Source organism: Lemur catta, chromosome 1, assembly GCF_020740605.2.
Source record: "Lemur catta isolate mLemCat1 chromosome 1, mLemCat1.pri, whole genome shotgun sequence".
Lineage (NCBI taxonomy): Eukaryota > Metazoa > Chordata > Mammalia > Primates > Lemuridae > Lemur > Lemur catta.
The window spans coordinates 5,636,756-5,649,037 of NC_059128.1; positions in this window are offsets into that span (position 1 = coordinate 5,636,756).

Sequence of the window (12,282 nt, forward strand, 5' to 3'; positions counted from 1 at the left end):
GGTCTCCACACAGGGCCAAACATCTCTAAGTATTTAAAACAGAGGGGATTTAATGGAGATAATTGATGACAGAGAGGCTAAGAGGCCATATAGGGGACAGTGTGGCAACCTCAAAATCAGCATCGGTAGGAAACATCCCCAAGTTCTTGATGGAGGGACAGCAGGAGATGTTATTGCAGCCAAGGAGCCATGGTCACCTGGCCAAAGCTGGGCCCCAGTGGGCCTGTGTGGTGGGAGGCAGCCACTGTTAGATTCTGTCCAGGACAGAGGGGGAGAAATGCCCTGGCTTCTCCCTTCCTCCCGCCCTCCAGCTTCCACCTGAGCCTTTCATTGGCTGAACCTAGCAGGGGGCTGCTGAGGCAGGAGGCTGGGAAGTGCAGCCTGCAGGGGGGCCCCTGCACAGACAGCCCGGCAAAGACAGAGGTGGCCCGGCCGGGAAGGGCATCTGCAAGGATCCAATCCCTTCTTCCCAGCCGGAGTCAGAATGAGGTGATGCTAACACATCAACGTAGGGCTGGGATGGGTGTACCAAGGTGGGAGTGACATATAACCTGGACTATAGCCATGAGGCTGGAGCTCCTACGGCCACAGAAAACACTGAACACAGCCCCACCACTAGCCAGATTAACATAAATCCACACACTAAAGACCCACTCACCTCACTTCCTGTTATCTAGTACTGCATGACTGGCTTTCCAGAAAAATTACAAGGCATGATAAAAGACAAGAAAAGTTCCAGCCTCAAGAAGCATCAGAACCAAACCCAGCTATGGCACAGATGCTGAAATCATCAGACAGGAATTTAAAATAACTATGATTAATGTGTTAAGGGTTCTAATGGGAAAAGCTGACAACGAGCAAGAACAGATGGGTAATATAAGCAGAGAGAGGTAAACTTTAAGAAAAAGTTAAAGCTATATTAGAAATCAAAGACACTGTAACAAATAAAAATACCTTTGCTGAGCTCGTTAGTGGACAGGACTCAGCTGAGGAAGGAGTCGGCGCACTTGGAGATACGTCAACAGGAACTTCTCAGACTGATATAAAAAGAGAAAAGAAGTTAAGAAAACAAACAGAACATCCAAGAACTAGGGAACAATTTTAAAAGATGTAAATACACGTAACCGGAAGACAGGGCAGAGAAGAAAGATGGAGCAGAAGTAACGGCTGAGAATTTTCAGAAATGAATGACAGATACCAAACACTAAATCCAGGAATCTAAGAGAACATAGAGCAGGATAAATACCAAAAAATCTGCACCCGGCAGATCATATGTGAACTGCAGATAACCAAAGACGAAGAAAACTCTTGAAAGAAAAGCCAGAGGAGAAAACACCTGCCCACACAGGAACAAGGAGAAGAATCACAGCAAACTTCTTCTTCGAAACGGAGCAAGGAGAGAGTGGGGTGAAATATTTTGAATTGTGGAAGAAAAAACCCATCAACCTAGATAGAAGTCTATATCCAGTGAAATTATCCTTCAAGGGGGAAAGAGAAATGAAGACTTCCCCAGAAAAACAAAAATGGATGGAATTCATCACCAGGAGACCTGCCCTACAAAAAATGTTAAAAGAAGTTCTTCAAGGAGAAGGAAAATGACATATGTCAGAAATTCCATGTATTGGGCGATTATAGCATGTGGGTAATTGAATGGCATAAGGGATGGGAAGGGGGATTGGGAATACTCTGTTACTAGTTGCACTGCGCATGAAGTGTTATAGAGTTATTTGAAGGTGGACTTATATTAGCTAAAGTGTATTAATATATTTCTGGCCGGGCACAGTGACTCACGCCTGTAATCCTAGCACTCTGGGAGGCCTGGGCGGGAGGATCGCTTAAGCTCAGGAGTTTGAGACCAGCCTGAGCAATAGCAGGACCCTGTCTCTACTAAAAATAGAAAAATTAGCCAAGTGTGGTGACACAAGCCTGTAGTCCCAGCTACTTGGGAGGATGAGGCAAGAGGATCATTTCAGCCCAGGAGTTTGAGGTTGCAGTGAGCTACGACGATGCCATTGCACTCTACCCAGGGTGACAGACAGAGACTCTGTAAAAAAAAAAAAAAATGTATATTTCCTTTGTACTATCTGCTCAAATTCTTCAGTAAATCTAAAATTACTCTAAGATAAAATGTATTAATAAAAAATTACTATATGAACAAAATGTGTATTCAATACTGTAGGGCAGCCACTAAAATAATTTTAAAAAGAAGTGTAATTGACATGGTTAGAAAAGTAGTACAGTGAAATTATATTAGTATTAATAAATGCTCAATTAAAACCAGAGAAGTCAGGAAAGGTGGGAGGGGAGGGAATCAAAGAACAAGTATCATGGATAGAAAAGCCCTGTACACATAGCAGGTATTAATCTCTAGCAATAATCACTTTAAATGAGAATGACTGAAACAGGAACTTAAAAGACATAGATCGTCAGAGTGGATTGAAAAACAAGGCCCAACTATATGCAGTCTACAATACCCACTTTAAAAATGAAGACTCAGGTGAAAAATGAGAGAAGGAGAAAGATGTACGTGTCACCGCTAATGGAAACAAAGCGGGGAGGGCTACGTCCGTTTCAGATAAAGCTAACCTCAGTGATGCAGGCTCTAGTCCTCTAGTCCCCCCAGGTCAGGCACCTCCCTAAGGACAGGGGCCCTCGCTGCTGAACCCCCAGAGTACAGCGCCTGGTGCCTGGTGGACAATTTATTACTTGTGTGAACAGATGAGCCCATGAATGGACAGACGGATGAGTGAAAGGATGAATGAGGGAATGATCAAATGCTCTGACTTGGCTACTTCTGAGGCCTGAGCTCCTGCCAGAGCCGGTAGCCACGGGCTAGACGACCAGACGATGTCACAAATGCGGTCTGGAGCCAGGGCTGTTTGCAGGGGGCAGGGAGAACACCCCCAGGGCAGCTGGGACAAAGCTGTTCCTTTGAGCCGAAGGTGCCTCAAGCCCTGTCTGATGGAAACGCAGCTCAGGAGCCCTGTGGGGGCTGAGAAAACCTCCCGATTTCCTTCAGCGAGTGGTGTAGGGCCCAGAGACTCCTGGCACAAGGGGGGTGCCCAGCCCTGCTTCAGATTCCCCAGGAGACCCCATGCAGGACCCTCCCCCACCTCAGCCTCAGTTTTCTACTCCTGAGTGGGAGCGGGGCAGCTCCTGGCCCGTCTGTGTCATGAGGGCCGCAGGGGGTGCAGGAGCGTTGCCCACATTTCCAAGAGCCCAGTGTGCCGGACCGGGACGCTCAGGCCAGCGGACACCCAGCGCTTCTCTGGCCAGACTGGCTCAGGGTGGGCAGCCAAGCACCAGCCCCTGTGGGCCAGGCGACTGCTAATTACATGGCTGTCACTCCTGCAGAGAGCCGCTGAGCTGCCTGTCCCTGCCGCCCCCTTTCTCTCCTGCCACTCTTAGCTGCAGAGTAGAATGTGCTGGGGTCGGCTTGTGCGTGTGGGGGTGAGTTGCTCGCTCTGCCGCCCCGGCAGCCGGACGGCCAGTGTGGCGTGGATCACCGCCAGGCAAGCGGCCTGAGCCAGCAGAGGCCTCAGACCAGAGCCCAACATCCCACACCGGCGGGAAATTACAGGGAACACGGGAAGGAGCACCCCAGAACGCACAGCCAGGCTCCACCAATGTTAATATTTGATCACATTAACCCAGATGTCTGAAATCTTTTTTAAAACATGAACTGTGAGTTCCAGGCGCACTGTCTGGAGAATGGACACGCTTGAGGCTCTGACTCAGGGGGATGGGCAGGACATGGACAATGTATATAACCTGAGCTTTTGTACCCCCATGATGAGCTGAAATTAAAAAAAAAATTTATCAAACATGAACAAATTAACTTAAAAAAACCAAAAACAAACATGAACTGTGCACCACAGCATGAGAGGCCGTGTCGGCTGTCCATCAAGAGCCCTGGGTTCGAGTCCTGACTCTGCAACTTACGACTGTGTGGTCTCAGACAGGTCATGCAACCTCTCTGTGCCTCAACCAACTCATCTGTTAAATGGGGATAATGTATGAAGCTGTGAGAACAGTGCCTGGTGTGTAGTATGTGCTCAGTAAGCGGGAGCTATCACAGGTCCTCACATACATCGGCTGAATGACCCTTTTCCCTGCCCTGGGGGACGTTCTTCTAAAGGTGGCCATGTGCAGGCACCACAAAGAACATAGAACGTCACCTGGCATGTCCTTGAACATGGTCCCTTCTTGCGTGATTTTTTTTTTTGGTAGCTTGTGTCTTTCCCCTCCCGCCAGTGTTTGCCACTTGTCTGTGCTGAAGGGCAACTCATGTGACTTAACTGCTGTCCAGGATGCCACTGTCTGTGCAGTGCCACCTGCTGCAGATCTTGCCAACCACCAAAAGCGACTCAGCCCGTCCCTGGAGACCTGCCTGTTTGCCAATTTGCTGGTCTCTTTTCAAAACATCTATTTTTATTTTTAAACTTGGAAAAAGAAAAAACAAAAGACAGAAACGGGCGTTTATTAAAGATCTGCCACTGTGCCGGGGCTTTGCCTGCGCCACCTCATGTGGGCCTCAGGCCGGCACAGTGGCACACAAGCGGGTCCCGTTGCTGCTCCCAGCCCCACCCAGCTGCAGCAGGACCCCCAGGGCTCTCCCATTGCTTCTGAGTCTCCAGGGGTCTCCCATGAACTCAGGGGCAAGTTTGCTGAGATTCTGCTGCCCCTGTGACGTCTCACACTGTGCGCCACCCCCCACGCCTTTGTTGCCAGTACTTTCCCCGTCATGTGTAGATGGAGAAACTGAGGCACGGGGAGGTGACAACAGTGAGTCATAATCAGGTCATAAAGTGAAGGGCCCAGGATTTGAACCCAGTGCCCAGTGGCTCAAGAGGCGGGAACTGTTCCCTGAAGGCCACAGATGGAGTTGGTGGCAGCGGACAGCAGGAACCCAGGTTCCTGACTCCCAGGACAGTGCTCAGGCCTAGACCCTCCGAGACCACGCATAGTAGGGCTCCCGCTCCGCATTCCAGCCTTGCCAAAGGCTCACAATAACTCTGCATAAAAATGCATTTTTATATGAGCCATTGATTGGAAAGAGAAGCGCCACGCTGCAGCCCAGGTGTCCCTTGCCCTAGAGGCCTGCCTTGCTGGTCCACCCTAGCAGGTGGCACTTGCTCTCTGTGCCCCCATGTCCCTCCTAGGCTGCAGGGCCTGGGCTACCTTATTCCTGTGGGCCTGTGTGTGACCTCTTGCAGTTGAAGAAAGGAATGAATGAATGAATGGGATAGAATCACCACTGCAGGGAAGACTGGGGAGGGTGAAGGGGAGCCCTTCTGCTAATCACAGAACCAACGAAGTCCTGAGAGGAGACCCTAGAGTCCAGGTCCAACCCCTCTTGGCCCAGACAGGGAAACTGAGGCCCAGAAACAGAGAGGCCTGGCCCAGGGTCAATTCCTTCCCCTGGGAGTCTTCCCCTGCCTCACCCGCACCCCCACCTGACTCCCCTGCCTATCAGTCCGAAGCCCCTGGAGTCTTTAGAGCATGGGTGGGGCTGGGGTGCTCCTTAGATTGTGCTCCCCGAGATCATTTCCAAGGAAGTGCCCCATCTGTCCGAACACCTCAATCGCTTTGCCCCAAAGTCCCCGCTCAGGGCAGTGCCAGGGGCTCCTGCTCTGCTTCCCGGATGCCCCCATCCGCCCTGCAGTCGGTTTCCTCCAGGGCTGTCCTGTCTGGGCCTCTGGGGTGCTTCCTCCTTGGGTCCCCCACGTCCCCCCCCAAACCCCGATTCTGCCTTTAGCACACTGAGTGTCCCTCACCCATGGCCCACCCCCGAACTCACTAGATCCCTTCCGGGTCACCATGGGAAGATCCCAGTGGGGATGTGCTTCAAAATTACCCCACAGAGAGGAGGCAGTGGGTGGGTAGGGACCCGAGGCTGGCCACGAATTGAGGACAGGTGGGGCAGGTGACGGAGACGCAGGGCTCGTTGTCATCACGCTGCCCGCCTTGCTGTATGTGTTTAAAGTTTCCTGTTAGCGCTCCCGGTGGAATGCCAGCCTGTCGCCTCAGCCTGCCTTTTTCCTCCAACTTGCCACCAGCTGTCTGGCCCCATCCCTCCAGCCATGCAGTTCAGGGCTCAAACCTTTGCTCTTTCCAACTTACTGTGTGGTGTTAGAGAAGGTCCTCACTGAGCCTCAGTTTCTCCATCTGCACCACCGTGTTCCTCATCTGCACTGCAAGGTCTAGCTTCTTCTGGGAGATTCAGACTTCAAATGTTCTCTTCTAACATCTCAGTGCTCTGTTCTGTAAAATATGGTTTCTCGGTGCTCTTAGCAGGGGCTGGGGTCACATAAAGTACCACGGTCAGATAGGTTTGGGAAACATCACATTCTAAGCCCCTCCTAGAGATTCAATACACAACTCTGCATGCGAAAGGCTCTGAAAAGTCCTGCAGCCAAAGCCTGGTTCATTTATTTGCCTAATTAAGACTTATTTTTCCTAGCGCACCTATTAACACTGTTCTAACCCACATCTAAGTCAGAGCCCTCACAGCGTCATTTCCTCATCTGGGTGGAGAAGAGTTAAATGGGAAATGTAGCAGAAGGGGCCCCCCCCAGAGTGGGGCTGCCAGATGCCACGCCAGGCCCCCAGCACCTCTGTCCCCAGCCCTCCCCCACACTCTCTCGCTGCACGGAAGCCCTGGGAGGCACGCGTCTGCACACCCTGAGCTCAGTTCCCCAGGTGGCCTTGGGCTGGGAGATTTTCCTGAGCCAACTGCGAGAGCTCCTGCCTCCAGGGAAGCCCCTCTGCAGCCTCCCTGTCCTCACCCCGAGTCCCGTGACGAATGATGCAGCTTTGCTCCTTCCCTGCCAGGCTCCCAGGCCTCCCGGGGCCACAGCCCTGCTCTAGGACAGGCCCTGACCCCATGCCCAATGCTCTTCTCCCACACTGGGGGCTTCCAGTCCCGTCCTGGACCTGGGGAGAAGGGGCCAATGCCAATCAAAAGGTATCAGAGCGTTTGTTTCAAAACCAGAGTTCCAGGGGAAAATCCTAGCACGTGGATGTCAGAGTTACAAACGGGACTGCTGTTTGCAGATGGGAAAGCTGGGGCTGTCACTCTCCTCCTCCGTGGGGGCAGCCCCCACCCGATAAGCCTGGATTTGGCGAGAGGAGTAGTGAAACTCAATTTAGAACGTTGGCCAAAGCCTCATCTAGGTCTGTTGTCCCCATCCCAGGACCACTCCATAGCGCCCTCATCCCAGCCTCAGGGGCCCTGGCTGGGCCCAGGCCTGGCTCACCCCACCCAACTCTGCAGCTCTCCAGCCACAGGGGCCCACATTCCACTGGCTGTGACATGGCTCTGGGGTCCCTGGGGTGGGCTGTCTTAAAGGTCTGCTCAGTTACTCTGGGGGTCTGCCAGACATCACAAGCTCTCCCTTGGTTGTCCCCACAGTGTCTGCCGGCCCAGCTTCCCCGAGGCTGCAGCTGAGACAGCAAAGGCTCAAAAGGTTAAGGTTGCTTCCGTGAGGGGCTGGCAGAGGCGTGTGTGCATGGCAGCCGCCTTCCCCCGTGCTCTGGGCACCTCGCCCCTCCGGTGGGTCCCACCTACCCTGGGAGGCTCCTGGGTCCCTAATGCAAATCCACCCGGCTGGCCAGCCACTCACCGCGCGGCCAGACCCGCCCAGGCAGGTCTGAATCCCAGCCACAGACAGAGCTGAGGGTCCGGGGGCCTGCATGCCACCCTCTCCTTCCCCCACAATGTCCATGCAGACAGTCACAGGTGTGTGTGTGTGTGTGCGTGTGTGTGTGTGTGTGTGTGCGCGCGCATAATGTGAGTTTGGAATAGCCCAAGGCTGGTGAGAGAGGAAATCATCACATAACTGTCTCAGGATCCCAAAGGATTGTAATCAGCTGAAGTGATGGGCCAATATACCATAATAGAGATTTAAAGGGATTAATTTAAGTCCAAACACTTGCCTGTGTAGGAACAGCGCCTGTGAAGTAGTCCAAACAGAAGTCAGGTGGTACAGCCACCCAAAATGCCACTGTGGTCCTGGCTGCATTAACTGAGGTCTAACACTCAGAGCCAGGGGTGAGATCCCCTATCAGAGCTTGGCTACTCAGAGCCACTTGGTGATAAGGTCAAAGGCAACATATTCAAAGGCAGAGTCTAGGATGGCAAGAGGATGTGATGTTAGGTTTTATGGGAAACTTGATATGTTTAGGCAAGAGAAAAAAGAGGGGAGACTGGGGACAGGGTGAGGTTTGGGGGTCCTTGAGTGACAGAGGGAAGCAGCCCTTCTCTGTGATGCCCAGAGAGTGGAGCTGCGGCCAACAGGAAGAAAGTTTCAGTTCAGTCTAATTAACAGGGATCAGATTTCCCCCAGAGGTAGTGAGCTCCCTGTCCTCAGAGGTAAGCCAGTAAAGGCTGCCCAGATGCCTCTCCGAGTGCATTGAAGGAGATCCATGCTAGGGCCTCAATGACCCCTAAGTTCTACTCCAGTGCAAGAGTTCGGGATTCTCAAACACACACGTACCCACACGTGTGTGCAAAGCTGCTCCTCCCCTTCCCTGCCGCCCACCCGGGGTCTGTGGTCCCAGATGGATGACCGACGCTCTAGTGCAAGAGCCAGAACCTAGGTCAGGCTGTGCCTCGCAGGCAGACGGGGTGCTGGTAGCATTGCTGGTCTCACCCAGCTGGCCCTGCCCTGTGTCCTCTCCAAGCCTCCTCCTTCAGGCTCCATCCCAAGCCCTGCCCCAAGTAGGTCCTCCTGGTCTGGCCTTGCCCTTCGGGCCCCACCCCACATCCCAGGCTGTCCTGGGGGGTAGACATGGAACCCCCAAGGAATGGCCAGAGGAGGGACTCCAGGGCACTATGGCCAGGGGGACAGTCACAGCCCGCGGCGGGAGAGACCCCTTTGGACCATAAGGAAAACACAGAGTTGGGGGGTGGAGTGCTGAACCAGAAGTCACAGAGTCCCTACAAATACTGCACAGAAAGAACCCACGGCTCAGCTAATCCCACACGAGGAGACAAGGGAGACCCCCTGTCCTGTGCCCCCAACCCACACGCCCGAGGGTTCCCACACGCCCGAGGGTTCCCACACGCTGTGGGTTCCCACACGCCGTCCTGTCCACAGCCGGCAGTGGCCTTGGGCAGACCGTTCCCCTCCGTCGACACCCTGCCCCACTCCGCAGTGCCCAGCACGCTCGTCTCACTCGATCCTCACCCGACTTTGTTGGGTGATATTATCGTAAACCCCTTTTTACATATGAGGAAACCGAGGCTCAGGGAGGTTGGGCTGGAGTCTAGGGTGGCCGACGCCCAGTCAGAGCCTCCGTTGCGAGGGCAGCTGCCCATTGCGAAGGTGTTTCTGCACAGGCTGGAGGGGGCGCGGGGGGATCGGCTGGGGTGAGTGGCCTCGGGGCCTCGGGCGACAGGGCTTCCTCTCTGTTGCTATAAACAACCACCTGCTGGGGCGTGGAGTCCCGTGTTGTCTGGGGCCTTGTACCAAATGGCCTCGGAATCCTGCCCAACGCTGAGATCCCAGAAATTGGACTCTGAGCTCCTTGGGGGCTGAATCCACAGCCGCTGGCAGCCGGTGGGCGCTCAGTCAACACTAGGCGTCCTGCAGATTCCTAAAAGGTTATCCTAGGAAAGGGAGCATAGACCAGGGAGATATATTTAAGGTCATCGAGAAAGGCTCTTTCTAGACTGGGAGTTGGCCAGTTAAGGGGTGAGCACCCCATCACTGGAGGCAGGCAAGTAGTTGCTGAGTAGCCCCTGTCAGTTTTGCTGTAACTGAGGGGAAATTAGGACACTTCCAAGTCCTTTCTGTCACTGAGTCTGTGGGTCTATGACTTCTTAAATCTTTAATTTTTTTAAGTATAGATAATACTTTTAGATAGTTCAAAAGTCAAAAAGAACAAAACTAAATCAATCCAGTGACAACAGTTCCTTCTTGCCCCATGCCCGGCCTGCACCCCAGCTTCCCAGCTAGCCTTCCGGGTAACCCCGAGTGGTGCCAGTCTCTCGTGTGATCTACCAGAGAGTCTGTGCCCGCACCAGCATAATCATTCATTATTTTAAAAATAAATACATATTAATATCATTTTTTAAAGTCCTACCCCTTGCTTATCTCACTGAACAATGGGTTTGCATAGTCTATCCTGTGGATGTCGGGCAGCCTGATAATACGGAACAGTCCTGTCCAGGAGTCCACGTGTACAAAGTGAGGGCAGTGCCCACCCATAGGGCTGTTGGGAGACGATGCTGCCCTGGGCTGGCACACGGCCAAGTGCCTGGCACGTGATCCTGGTCCCCAAGAAAGGCCCTATGTCAGTGGATGTCAGGGAGGGAGCCCGCCCCGGCCTGTGTGGCTGCAGCAACTCTTCAGGCCACCAGGGGGCCCCTTGATGCTGCCCATCTTGCGGGTGGCCATGTCGCAGTCCAGAGGTGACCAGGACAACAGGGGAGGCTTCTTGGAGGGAAGCACATGGGCTGGGACTCGGCGTCTCGAATTTCCAGAAGCACTGCCCTGTCTTCTATCCCCTGCCTTCCTTCAAGTGGGCAGGGGAGGTAGGGCTAGCTCTGTGAACCCAAGGGAAACTGAGGCCCAGAGAGGGAGAATTGACCCAACCGAGGGCACATGGGAAGTTAGAAGGGACTGGCTGGACCGTGCAACCTCGGGGGTGGCAAGCAGGAGGCAGAGGGATCCAGGAGTTGGAACAAGAAGCTAGGGTCACCTGTGACCCCACTCACCTCTCCTGAAAAAAAGCAGTTTTCAGCAACGCTTTTTGGTGTTGTCTTCATGCGGAGATGACAGAAAGGAAGAGACTGTCCCCACAGAGCCATGGTGCACCTGCCCCATCCCACCCCGTGCCCTCAGCACCCTGTGCCTGATGCAGCTCTACCCGGAGACCAGGCTCCCGCCCACTTGGAAGCACGCCCTGGGGGACCCTGGGCAGGTCTCGCCTCTCTCTGGTCTCCGTCCTCCCACGGATGCTGGTCACTGGCCAGTCCCAGCAGCCCTCGTGGCCCCGCCCCCTCCAAGTCATCCTTCTCTGGGACTCCCAGTCTGAACTGGCACCTCTCCTCCACCCCTCTCCCGCCCACAGTCGGAGCAGAGCGTGGCCAGGCACCCGGCCCTTCCTCCTCTTCCTCCCAGCCATTGGCTCTGCTCACCCGTGTGCACCCCCAGCCCCACTGTCCTGCATGGGCTCGTGCTGCTGCCGCTGTCCTGGTGCCCTTGTTGCCCCCTTCTTGCCTAGTGACTTCCCTTCTGCTCGCAAGGCCTGTTCCAACGCTGCTACCCGACTGGTGTGTGCTCTGACCAGGCCCAGCTCACCCCGCTTCAGCCACACTTCCTCTCCTCCTGGGCTGCCTTCCAGAGCATCCGTTCCTCGTCCCCGCTCCAGCCCAAATGAGCACCGGGACCCTCCTCATTCAGCCCTGGCACCCTGCACCTGGCACAGGACCCAGCACCTGTGAGGGGCTTTGGAGAGGGGTGTGCAGGGATGCGAATGCCAGCCACTCACCAGGCCCTCACCCCGTGCCGGACGTGCTGAGCCCTCCACACCCAGTATCTCATTTAACCCCACTCAGGCCTGAGTCGCAGGCTCTGTGCGCCCCTGTTCACAGCTGGGAAGGGAGGCAGAGAGATGTAGTAACTCGCCTCTCATCGCCCAGCTCGCAGTAACGGTGGGCCTGGATTCGAATCCTGCCTGAGCCCACACTCTGTGCCCTCGGTGACCATGCCGCACTGCGTCTGAATGACTGGGTAGATGCACAGATGTGCACATGGATGTGGGGGTGGACAGATGCGTGGATGAACGGCTGGATGAAGTGGCTGGTGTGGCATCACCAGTGACAGCTCTGCCTCTGGGCAGATTCAGGTGCGAGTGCCCTGGTGAGCGCTAACTCCACACCGCACACAGTCCCTGGTGCCCTCTGTCCCGAGCCATTCAGTGGCACCCACTCTCGCCCTGACTGCCCCGTGTTCCCCGGGTGGGCCCTGCAGGTGGCCGGCATGATGCGGGGAGCCTGAGCTGGGCTCTGCTAACTGACCCCTGAGCCCTGGGGCGGGGCCAAGGGAGCCGTTTCCAAGCAAGAAGCTCCTGTGTTGTGTCACCTCGGCACAGGAACCTGCAGGACAGAGGCTGGGGAGAGAAAGGGAATCCTGGCCACACCCCAGGTGCCAGGACCCAGAATTCTGCACCAGGAAGGTGACCTTCTCACCCCGTGCCTACAGAGCCATCCCTTGCAGGGAGCCTATAGACCGGGCACCTTTCTGTCAGGAGTTCAGGGGAGTCCACGGGGCC